This window comes from Sander lucioperca, chromosome 15 (genome assembly GCF_008315115.2).
Source record: "Sander lucioperca isolate FBNREF2018 chromosome 15, SLUC_FBN_1.2, whole genome shotgun sequence".
Lineage (NCBI taxonomy): Eukaryota > Metazoa > Chordata > Actinopteri > Perciformes > Percidae > Sander > Sander lucioperca.
This window is the reverse complement of record NC_050187.1, coordinates 24,303,777-24,315,875: the sequence shown is the minus strand read 5'-3', so window position 1 is coordinate 24,315,875 and position 12,099 is coordinate 24,303,777. Positions and strand designations below refer to the sequence as shown.

General features: G+C 39.4%; 1 protein-coding gene across 1 annotated transcript in view; it reads left to right on the top strand.

Annotated features, from left to right (window-relative positions):
* The window catches only part of chrm3a (cholinergic receptor, muscarinic 3a), an 89,964-nt gene that overhangs the window by 73,441 nt on the left and 4,424 nt on the right, over positions 1-12,099 (top strand). The gene's annotated exons all lie outside the window — the stretch shown is intronic.

Genomic DNA, 12,099 nt, shown 5'->3' with positions numbered 1-12,099 from the left:
ACACAAGGAATGCATTGGACCTCATCCAGGTTTAGATTTACTGTGAGAACAAAAGAAAGGTGAACTTTCAACGTTCTCCGTGCAGTTACCCTCAAGTGGATGCAGCCTTTTGGTTTGACATATTCCTGAGCCATTCTTCCCCTGTCTCTATTTTGCCGCTCTATTCTCCTTCCCGTCTCTTGCTTTCACACACACACACACACACACACACACACACACACACACACACACACACACACACACACTACACAGGCATGTCTAAGTGTCTAAGAGTGCCGTGTCGAAAGATTCCAGCAGCTTGTTACTGAGGCTGTCAAAAAGCACAGAGACCCACCACAGAGGTGAGGATGTGTGTGGAATCCCATGAGCCTCTAGCACTGGACAGGAGCATAAAAACATCCTACTGCTCCTTCCATGTATGTGTCTCTCTTTGTTGAGGCATCCATATGAACTGCAGACATTTAGCAGTAATCAACAACTGTTACAAAGTAATGTCTGCTACAAAGTCACAAAAAGCTTACCTGTAATTTTTTTGCATAGTAACATCAACTCACAAGAATACAACAATAGCAAGTAGGTATTTTAGAAATAGAATGCCATAATGTATGTGAAGAGACAGAGGGAACAGTCTACATTCTTGGTTAAAGATTATTGCTTCAAAGTATACACTTTACTTCAAGTGTGTATCTGGACAACATGCTTCCTGTCAACTAATCTTAAAGTCTTCTTTCAACCAGTTGCTCAGGTAAACTAGCTTGTTCAAATTGTTAGATGCTAGAGCTGACCTCTTCTTCTGCAGAATGTTGCCTGCCAAAGAGAACAGTCTCTCACATGGCACTGTTGAGGCAGGTGTAGTCAAGTACCTTTTTGCAATATGGGCCAGCTTACCATATGCATCTGCTTGTGAAAACCACCACTGCAGTGGACATGTTTCCATGCTGACACAGGCCTCTCTAGAGCTTTATCTGTGGACAGTACCTCATCACCAGGCTGACTCGGATTCCATCAGAAGGAGGGCCTTCTTCTTCTTTGTGGCTCTTTTTCCACTTTTTCTCCAGAGGCCGTGGTGCAGGTTCTCCAACCTTCACATCTCACTCAGTTTTTGCCACACCTCTCCCTTCTCTGCTCTGGGCATGCATGTAAGGTCCTTGAACCTAGGATCTAGACAGGTTGCTACCTTTAACCACCGCAGGTTAGGGTTCACGCAGTTTTGACACACAGTTTTCATTCAGATGGGTTAAACACCATCAAATCTGCTGTCCTGTAAAGACTCAGGGATTACCCATTGTATTATGTACGCCACACATGGCAAATGCTCGAATGGTAGACTCCTTGCAGCGGCAATCATATTTTGAGCGCTGTCTGTTTCTATAGTTGTGACCCTGCCTTTTATATCCCAGTCATTTCCAACTTCAAGAAACTAGCTAGCGCATGCTTTGGCAAAATGCCTTTCTTCTGTTTTAAACCGTCCAAAATGAATGAGTTCAGCTGCCAGTTGTCATCGATTAGGTGTGCTTTTACACCAATGCTTGTACTCACCGATGTCCAGTGGTCTCCAGTAAGTGCAAGCGCTCAGCGTTGTACACTTGTTGTAAACAGCGTTGTAAACACTATGTGTTCTCGTAACAATAGTTCCTCTCGAAGGTAGCTTGTATGATGGGTTGCCTGTGGCGATCTGAATGATGTCTTGAAGACCCCAGTCCTGAACTATGTTGATCGGCCTGCAGTCTGTATCTACCGATTTAGCGATTGCACTAGTTAGCTTTGCTGTTGTCGTTTGGTGACAATCTTGCCCCGGCTGCACTCTGCCAGTGTTGTTTGACGAGCATTGCACTAGCATCTTTCCTAACATCAGCAAAAATGTGTTTCGCCCGAAGATTGTAATTGTACTTGACGTGCGTTGGTGAAATGACTTCCATCTGGAAGCTTTTTATAACGAAACTTGCCATTGCCTCTGTCATCGTCTAATGTTACTCGTGTTTCACACAAAGCGTAACCATTCGCGCTCCGATAACGGGAAGAGGTTGGGGTAAAATAAATAAAAATGATTACTTGGCATTAAAAAAAAAATAATAACACGTACATTTTTTTTGATTGATCACATGCGTTAACACATGTGATCGCATGTGATCGCATGTGATCGCATGTGATCGGTCCCCCTACAGGTTGTCTCATTGAAACTACAGCCACGCGAGCTGTAGTTCCAATCAGACAACCTGTAGGGGGACCGAAGAAGGAAAAGTTACATAGTACGCCTTTAAGGCGAGGAAACAATTGTGGTCATGGTTAAAAGAAACCAATGTTGACTTATGTAAATAAATGGGAAACAAACAGTAGTCTCCTATATCAAAGTCTGACATTTTCTTGACCAATCCGACCACACCTTCCTCCTTTGTTCCAGATGGACAGGGTTACAGTTAGGGTTAGGGTTATGGTCACAAATCCTACAGCCACTAGAGAGCTTTCACTTCACAGAGCTTTTCACTTTCACCGCAATCATCGTTTGTTAAATATTGAAAAACCCAAAACGGACCTGAAGCAAGACCCCTAGTGCTGGTCAAGCACTTTGTACAACCATCCATTCACCACCTCCTCTCTGTGCCTTTGCTGCACTGTAAGAATGTTTAACTACTTCCTGTATTGGAACTAAATGTCCCATGTAAATCATGATTGCAAATTAGTTGCATATGAACATGGGGTTGCAAAATATACTACCACATGTTCAGATTTAGAGGAATGAAATGTAACTGCTCTGATAAAAAAACGTGGGTATGAGATATCCTACAGTACATAGCTCACATTTTGCACATGTTAAGTAGTTGTGATGTCCCTCTACCTGCTCTTATTACAACAGAGATCTTTCCAAGTATTGTGTTTTGGCCAGATCTCATGCACATCCATCCTTGGCACCCTGCATAACCTCTCACACTTATTAATTCACTTCCGTGCATTGTTATTTTATCAGACTGAGCTCCCGTCAAACTGCCGTCTGTTTATGGCTGCTGGTGCCAGTGTAAGCAGGACACAGACACTCTGCTGCAGCAATCTGGATTGCAGCAAAAAGACACCTCAATAAAAGGAGATCTCCTGGCTGCCCACGGTCATAAAGGAGAATAAACAAGGTTAGGGCAGAATAATTATGCCGAGCTGCTTCCTGGTATTAAAGGACTGACAGGACTTCTTGCATTGTACAGATACAAGTCGTGTTTTTGTGGCTCTAGAGGCAGAAGGGTTCACACTGGTCACGTTTACATTTTCCACTGAAAGGTTAAAACTTTATCACTAAAGTATTGATATTTCTGCTAATGCACATACATGTCTAAAACAGTCATAGAGTTATTAAATGACAACATGTATAGCTTTTTTGCTGGAAGGTTTCCTCTCTCCTTTACAATAGATACATATGAACACATCTATCTTAACTACAATATCCACAAGTGTGAAAATGTATAGAATAATTACGTCCATTATCAATCAGTCAATTATCTTCTTTCTCCAGGCTGTATTGGAAACTAAATTGTGAACATATATAATAAATACATAACTAGGCTCAACAGTGTCCAACTAGGACTTGATATTTTCGGGCATCTGGCCTCTGATATGCTTTTTTGTTATAGTTTTTTTTTTTCTTTGCGGCTCTAGGGATGGCCATGTTTGTCTGTCAGTCCACCACTGTAACGTAATGTAAAAATGGCCAACTGAGGGCTAGATATGTTCACTTTATGTGTCTTGGCTGCAAAATGTGTCCCTTCAGTCTTTATCAGTCTGCTTCCATCTGTCACTTTAGTTGTTTTCACTGTGGAGGAAATTTTTTAAAAGGGTTTGAGAAACCTTTGTGGTTTATTGAAAAACTTCATGATCAATATATTAGCAAAACTATAGCAAATTGGATTATTATATGTGAAAATAAATACTGTATGACCTCATTGAGGTAATGTTCCTCATGATCGTTATTATATAATTATCTAGTTATTATGTATAGATACATTTTTAATGCTATATTAGTTAATGCAAAAAAATTCTTCACAAAATCCACTTTATGCTAAATAACCCCAACATGTGACATCAGGCACACATTTTCCAGTATGAAGAAAATATTGTCATCCAGTGCAATAAACTTTTTTTTTATTCACCTTATCTCCTCAACGAATCATCTAATGTTTTCTATTACTTTGCAGAGAATGATTAATAATGGATAAATGGTTGGCTGCTTTTGAGAGGGACATTTTTACTTATATTTTCAATTGGTCTCTCACCACATCAATAGTACCTGCTTGTTTGAAATCAGCCATGATCAACCCAGTGCTTAAGAAAAATAACATCACCTGCCTCAATGACTACAGGCCTGTCACACTCACATCTGTTGTCATGAAGGTGCTCGAGCGCTAGATTATTATATTATTATATTACACTAGACCCTCATCAGTTTGCCTACAGTGCAAATAGGGGAGTCGATAATGCATTGTCACTATGCACACATTTCATTCTCCAACACCTTGAGGCTAAGTCCACATATGCACGTGTTCTGTTCCTTGATTTTAGCTCAGCTTTTAACACCATTATCCCTGTCAGGCTGTATAACTCTCTCCTAGCCATAGGTGTTGTGCTGTACTGTGTCAATGGAGCTTGAACTTCTTGTCCTATAGAAAACTATATGTCAAAATTCATAATCATGTGTCATCAACCAGGGTTCTTAACACCGGCGCCCCACAAGGGTGTGTCCTGTCTCCTCTTTTATATTCTCTTTATTCCAACAACTGTATACCCCACTAAACAGCAGTTAAACTGGTAATATTTGATGGTGATTAATCTGTTTACCAGGGTGAAGTAGTACAGCTGGTGAGGAGGTGTGAGGACAATAACCTAATCCTCAATACATCTAAAACCAAAGAGCTCATAGTTGACTTTAGAAAGAAAGCAGCCCAGCAGCTTCCCCTCTCCATCAGTGGCCAGGTTGTTGAGAGGGTCACCTCCTTCCGCTTCTGAGGCACCACCATACACCAGTCTCTCTCATGGGACCTGAACTTCAGTCTCATTGTAAGTAAAGCCCATCAGAGGCTCTTCCTCCATCAGCTGGGGTTAGCCAGAAAGGCATGACTCATTTCTACCGAGCCGTCTTGGAAAGCACGCTGACCTTCTCTATCCTGTCCTGGTACGGTAACATGACCAGCCAGGATAAGCAACAGCTAGAAAAAGTAGTGCACAGAGCCTCCAAGATTATTGGCTGTAGTCTGCCTACCATAGCCTCACACTTTGACACCAGAATCATCAGGAAGGTTAGAAACATCACCACTGACCCCTACCACCCAGCACATCACCTGTTTACCCTTTTGCCATCAGGGAAGAGGTATAGAAGCATCACCAGCAGAACATCACGCTTCAGAGATAGCACCTACCTCCAAGCCATACAACACTTAAACATGGCTTAACGTTTTAACGTTTTTCCCTGCGGTATTATGTACTTGTGGACTGTCCTCTCTGCACTATTGCTGTCCCACCCCCCTCCCTGCACTATGGAATGCTCCACTGCACTAGGGACATTCCCATTCACCATTGCACTATGAGCGCTGGCTTGTGCCTCCTGTACCAAGCACTTTATAGACTGGATCACAACCCGTTTACACATTTTAACGTGCAATATGTGTTGTTTATGTTTATCTCTGTGTTTTGATGTCAATATGTGAGATGTATGTGTGCAATGTGTTATTATGTTGGTGCAGTGTTGTCAATTAGGTGGTATATGTGGGCACACCAAGACAAATTCCTATCAACTGCACTGTTGAAATGGCTAACAAACTTAAACTTGATATGTTAGTTGAATGCAGTGTAAAAGATGAGCCTTTTAAATGCCTCCAATAAATCACAGACATATGTGAAGTTGACCGTGTCCTTATCTGACTCTTTCTCGGTAAATAACGCAAATACTTATATTATTAATACTGCATTTATACCAAAACCCAAATTTGAACTTGTATGCTTTAGAAACAGCTGCAGGGATCAACATGTCTGAAATTTAAGCACGATGTTAGCAGATGGAGATGTTCCCCAGTCTAAATGCCATGTTAGTTTTTGGAACAAAGCAAATGTGTCAAGACAAACATTTTTGCTCCCTTATTTTCCCAGTATTATTGGACATATGATGCATGTAATCAAGGAGACAGGGTGATGCTTCAGAGGCTTTTGTCATCTAACTGAGAAGATTTTGGGTTTAAATTTTTCAAAAGAAAAAAAAATACAGAGACAGAGATGCCCATCTATAGTTTTTCTTTCCCTTAGGTAGATTGTGATTAATTTGATTGTGACACTTTATTTAGATAGTCCATTCACGATATGAACTTACTTTCAAGTAATGGTAACACTTTCTATGAAGCCTGTGTCTAATGCGTTATAATCTACTTACCATAATAATTTATGAATAAAAAGCCACGTGGTATCAGGTGATGAAGTGAAAAAAAGTCTTTGGATATTCAATATGTTGCTCCTCTACTTCCTGAGCAGCTGGAGGCTGTATGATATATGAAAAAAAGCTATAAACGTGGAGCTTGCACATAGGTTCAGAACTTTAATAAGCTTATAGAAGTGTTCATTTTTAAGTATGCTGAATAGAACATATCAATTCAGAAGTGAACAAATCCCAAAGATATGTGGTTGCAAAACGTCAGAGTCTTTTTTTGGGCATATAATACGTGCTGTATGCTATCCAGGAGTATCACTGAGGAAATATCTATTAATCTATAGCTACTGACTCCCACCACCAGCTATCTTTCTATTACCTAGAATTCCAATCTTGGTCAATGTAATTAATGGCAAGTGTTATTATTAATTTTTTTTTTTACAAAAATGATAATTCCATGATTACCATTTGTATGTCTGTGTGTTTGGTTTAAGGGAGATTTGGTCTATACTTTGAAATGTTTAAATATATTAGTTTTGTCCCTCCCAAGTTGTCGTGGCATTGCCCCCTTTTACTAATTTAAGAATGGGCAATATTAAAAAGATTCTAGATTCTAGACCCTTTAATCCATGGGGCAGACCAAACAGTGTTTGGATTATTCTAGAGATGACATTATCTTCCATTAAAGTGGCTATATGTAACTTTCAGTTTGTGTTGATTCTAGCGTCCGCTTTGGACAAAAGCGGACGTTCATGTAGAGTTCATGTAGTTTTGATGAATATTCGGCTTAGACAGAAAAAAGTTCATTTATAATAAGAGAATGCGTTACAGATGCATCGTTGCATTTCAAGTGTTGCATATGATAACTTAGCCTACTTTGGATGCATCATGAGCTAAACCGGGTATATGTTACTGTGTCACGAGCCAAAGCATTAAGAGACTGTTGTAGCAACGAACGTAATAATAACTTAGATTAATATAGTGCATTTCATTAAACCCAAGGATGCTTGGGTTTAAGTCCAGGGGGAAAAGAAAATAGTAGGCCAACACAAACACGGACTGAATAGAAATTAAAAGCAGGCGCTAAATGGAAGGGGGACGTAATTTAATGTCGGCTACTGTCGTACAACCATATCGCGCTTTGTAAAGTTATTTTATGAATGACATAGATATTACATACCTGAAGGCCAGTTCAGGGTTGGTTTTGAATCATTTACAATCCCATAATTATCTCCATCAGCTGAAAGCCCGACCAAGATTGACTCTGGGTTTCATCTGTCACTTTCCCTTTTAGCTTTTAGTTGTTCTTCGTTTAATTTCCTTTTTTGTCTGTGATGGCCTGGCCCCAGTATCATCCATAACTACAACAGATAACTTCTAAAATAAAATAAGGCCTATATAAAGAAATCTCCTGCTACCTTTTACCTGGCTGGATACACTAACACAGGCTTTTCCGGTGTTACAAAGAAATCTGTGACCCGTCAGAATGTGTTACTGTAGAGCCGTTCTACCTGCCGTAAATCATTTTTTGACTTTGTGGGAAAAATCTGACACCGGCAAAGGCATTAATAAAAACTATATGAAAATAGCGTTCTTTTCACGCAAGTCTTGTTTGCTGTTACAGGTCATTTATGATCATTAAATGAAAAATTACACCGTTTCAGAAACATTTAAAGTTACATACTTTACTTTTAGTCTGTTTTCAGCAAATGCTACTGCAGTTGTAGCTTAGCCATCTGTTGGTGTAGTATTTGTACTGTAAGATAAAACTTCTGGGTCTGGGTATCTTCGAGTGTTATCCTTTCACAGGCAACAACACATCATCCAGCTTAGAGTGACAGCAGAGGTTTTACTAAGTAGAGCTAGTGGATTGTTTTCTTAGTGAAAACAAATTGAAGGCATTGTTGCCATTGTTGTTATTGTTGTTTAATACACGGTCAGTGATCACTGTTTGTAGACCTGACTCTCTCGTACACTTTCTGTTTGTCCTTTGCCACAAGGCAGCAATATGCATACTACTGTATATGACAATGCAGCACTGCCCAGCCAATTATAATAATCAAAGCCCTTGCTTGCATCTGGTGGGTTGACTAAATATGTATGCATTCGGTCTGTAGTTGCACTCTTGGAATTACCTAATGCCTGACAACTCTAGTTTTGTCGGTCCAATCTAGTTTTACAATTTTTAATTAGTTTTTCTCAGCCTGGAAAGTGACCTTCAGTTTAGTTAAGTCTAGTTCTGCCTTGTTTAGCAGTAGCCTTTTTTGTGTTTAAGCTGTTGTCACCTGCTAACTGCTAAAACCCCTGCCTGCCTCCAGATGTCTCTTTGCATTTGGCTCCAAAAAAAAATGTACATTACATAAGGTGCTACATCTTTCAAAACATAGAAACCTCCCTGAGCTGTACACCTATGTAAATAACGGGAGAAATAAAATGTGTAGTGCAGGAGCTCTTTAACTGTTGTGGCACTCAAGGGGTTGCTTCAAATTATAGCAGCTTTAACCTTTATTAAAAAAGCATTTGTCAACATGACTCATCCTTGCTGGACATCATCTGCCCATATCACTGCTCTGTTAGATTAGTGCTTGAAATAGAAATCTGAAATGGCTGTGTTATTAGTCACCCAATCATTTAGATGGATCCTTGGACCCAACTTGGATTGCAGTGTCCAACCCTGCTGGGACAAATGCCTCAAAATGTCAAGGTACACGTTGTGTTGCAACACAGTAAACGAGTATCGATCTCTCTGTGTACCTGAAACCATCACACATACATGCCTGCAAGTCAAACTGAAGATATAGAGTTTAACGTGGCCTTGGAGAGAGAGAGAGAGAGAGAGAGAGAGAGAGACTATAATGGTTTCACTGTAATAGCAGCTGGTTTTCAAAGTCTTGCTAGCCCACCCATGTTGTCATCTGCCACATACAGTTTTCATCTGATCAGTTCAATTTTAGGGGAAAACAAACAAAACCATTCTCCCTCGGTAGAGTGTAGCCAGTTTCTGCCCCCAGGGGATTACCGTACAGATGTAAATGTATGGAAGTTAACCATTGCAATCTGAGGCAAAAGCAAGGCTTATGTTCAATTAATAAACATTTTTGCTGTTGTATAAGGCAATGCTGTGCATGAAAATGGAGCGTGAATAAACAGTATACATATACCAGTATAGACAAATACATTGTATATAGTGTATATTTCACAGCATACCTAACTAATTTTGTCCAATCAGTATAACTGACATTATTTTGTCACTGTGTTGTCAGTGTTCTGTACATTTAAAGCCTCGCATCTGAGGGTATATTGAAACCACCGAATCCAACTACACTGAATTATAATGTGACTCTCAAAGAGGTAGAAGCATGTACAGCGAGTTTGACATTTGCCCTTTTCCCATAGGATCCAGTCTTTTCTCCCTTGTTCTGCAAGCCTCTTATGCCTCTATTCCCCAGACATACCACTAAGCACTTCACTGTGCTATTTGTCTAAATCTCCTTTTTTGTTTTTCAGATGTCATTATTTGGTTTTTTAATTTAATTTTTCCATCCTGTGTTTACACCAATTCAAGGAAGGTTGAATTCATCTACATCTGGTTTTGTTTTTCCCATACGTTGATACCATTCTAGGTTTAATGTTTTTTTCATGTATAAACCCCTATTCCAATGAAGTTCGGACGTTGTGTAAAATGTAAATAAAAACAGAATACAATGATTTGCAAATCCTTTTGAACCTATATTCAATTGAATACACTACAAAGACAAGATATTAAATGTTCAAACTGAAACACGTTCAAAAAAGCTGGGACAGTAGCACTCAATAAGCGTTTGGGAACTGAGGACACTAACTGTTGAAGCTTTTAGGTGGAATTTTTTCCCATTCTTGCTTGATGTACGACTTCAGTTGCTCAACAGTCTTGAGTCTCCGTCGTCATATTTTGCGCTTCATAATGTGCCACACATTTTCAATGGGGGACAGGTCTGGACTGCAGGCAGGCCAGTCTAGTACCCACACTGAAAAAAAAAAACACATGCAGAATGTGGCTTAGCATTGTCTTGCTGAAATTGCCTAAATAGATAGATAGATAGATAGATAGATAGATAGATAGATAGATAGATAGATAGATAGATAGCAGTACACAAATGAAAAAACACTGCACAAAGAATAGTGCAGGGAATCAATCAAATATCAAAATATAAACAGTATATTAGTGAAATGTGGGAAATGTGAGAGTATACTCTTAGTGTATGTGCTTAAATGCAGTTATGGTTGTCCACAGACTGGATAGCAGGGAGCCTTCTGATAATAGTAGAAGTAGCGTGAGCTCAATGTCACAAACGGCTGTAAGTCTCTGTTGGCTACTGGGGTTATTTAACAGTTCTGTGGGAGGTCTGAGATTCTGTCAAGGCAAACATGCAGCACTCAGCTCTAAATACCTTTGCCTGTGGTTTGAAATATTGTGTTTGCTATTGTGGTTTTATGGAACTGCTATGGTCTGGCTTACATGTATTGTCAGCACATGTATTTGTCAGTATATTTGTGTGAATGGGTTTGGGAGGGGGGAGGGGGGGGTTCTTATGCCCTATGGCAGGTCGTTGTTTGTTACCTTCACACAGTGTGGCTCAGGTTAGTGTCAGGTGTAAAATGAATTAATTGAAAATGACTCCAAATTAATGTATATACTGCTACAGTTTTCAAATCACCAAAAGCAGGATTTTTTTCATTTACTATATGTCATAATTTATATACTAAACGGTTACCTAACAGAGATACATATTTTTTAGAAAGTTAATCATGATGTTAACCCTAAAGAGATCTTAAGAAAATAAGTGCACCCTAATAAAACACATTTCTTTATTTGTGGTAAGTGAATTAAGCTATACCCATGTCTGCATAACTTAAATAATATTCATACTATACCACAGAAAATGCATATAGATTTGTCAGTTTTATACAACTCTGCTTTCTACATGTGTGATGTAACTGTGGAGACATCTTTATTCACTTATAGCAGAAAGAAAGTTCCTCACTTCACTTTATTTGTTTTCAACACAAACACACTTATACATGCACACATCTGAATGCAAAACACAATGGTTAATTATTACTGATTGCAGAGCAAAACTAGAAATTGGTAGGACATGCTGCTTTACAAAATGGCAGTTCCTCATCTAATTATCAGATTAACCAGAACTGCTTTGACAAAACAGCAGGATCTTCCGTTTATCCCCAATTGTTTATCCCCCGATCCCCAATCAAACAACAAACAGCACTTCATACTCTCCAGGATATCGCAGTGCTGTTTCATCCCCTGCCTACATTATGTTGTAGCCTAGCTGTAACCAGCAATGTCATCTGTAACTTCTCTCAATCTTCGACTTGGTTTATGAACAGGTACCTGCTGTTTTCTGGCTGATGCCTGTCATGTTCTTATTTTAGAAAAATCATCAACAGAGTTTGAGCGGTATAACTACAAAACACATCACTAGAAAACTAGTGTCACTCTGGATGTGTTTGACTGATGGACTGAGACCAGACACGACACCAGACACCAGAGCTAAATTCTAAATAAAGATCACCAGTGTGCAACCTCCACTCCTGATCTGACAGAAGAAAAGGACTTCTGTCCAAGGCCTAATGTAATTCAAGGTGCAATCCCAAAACAGACATCTTTACAGTATAGGGAACCATCTGGGTTTTCATAAGAAACA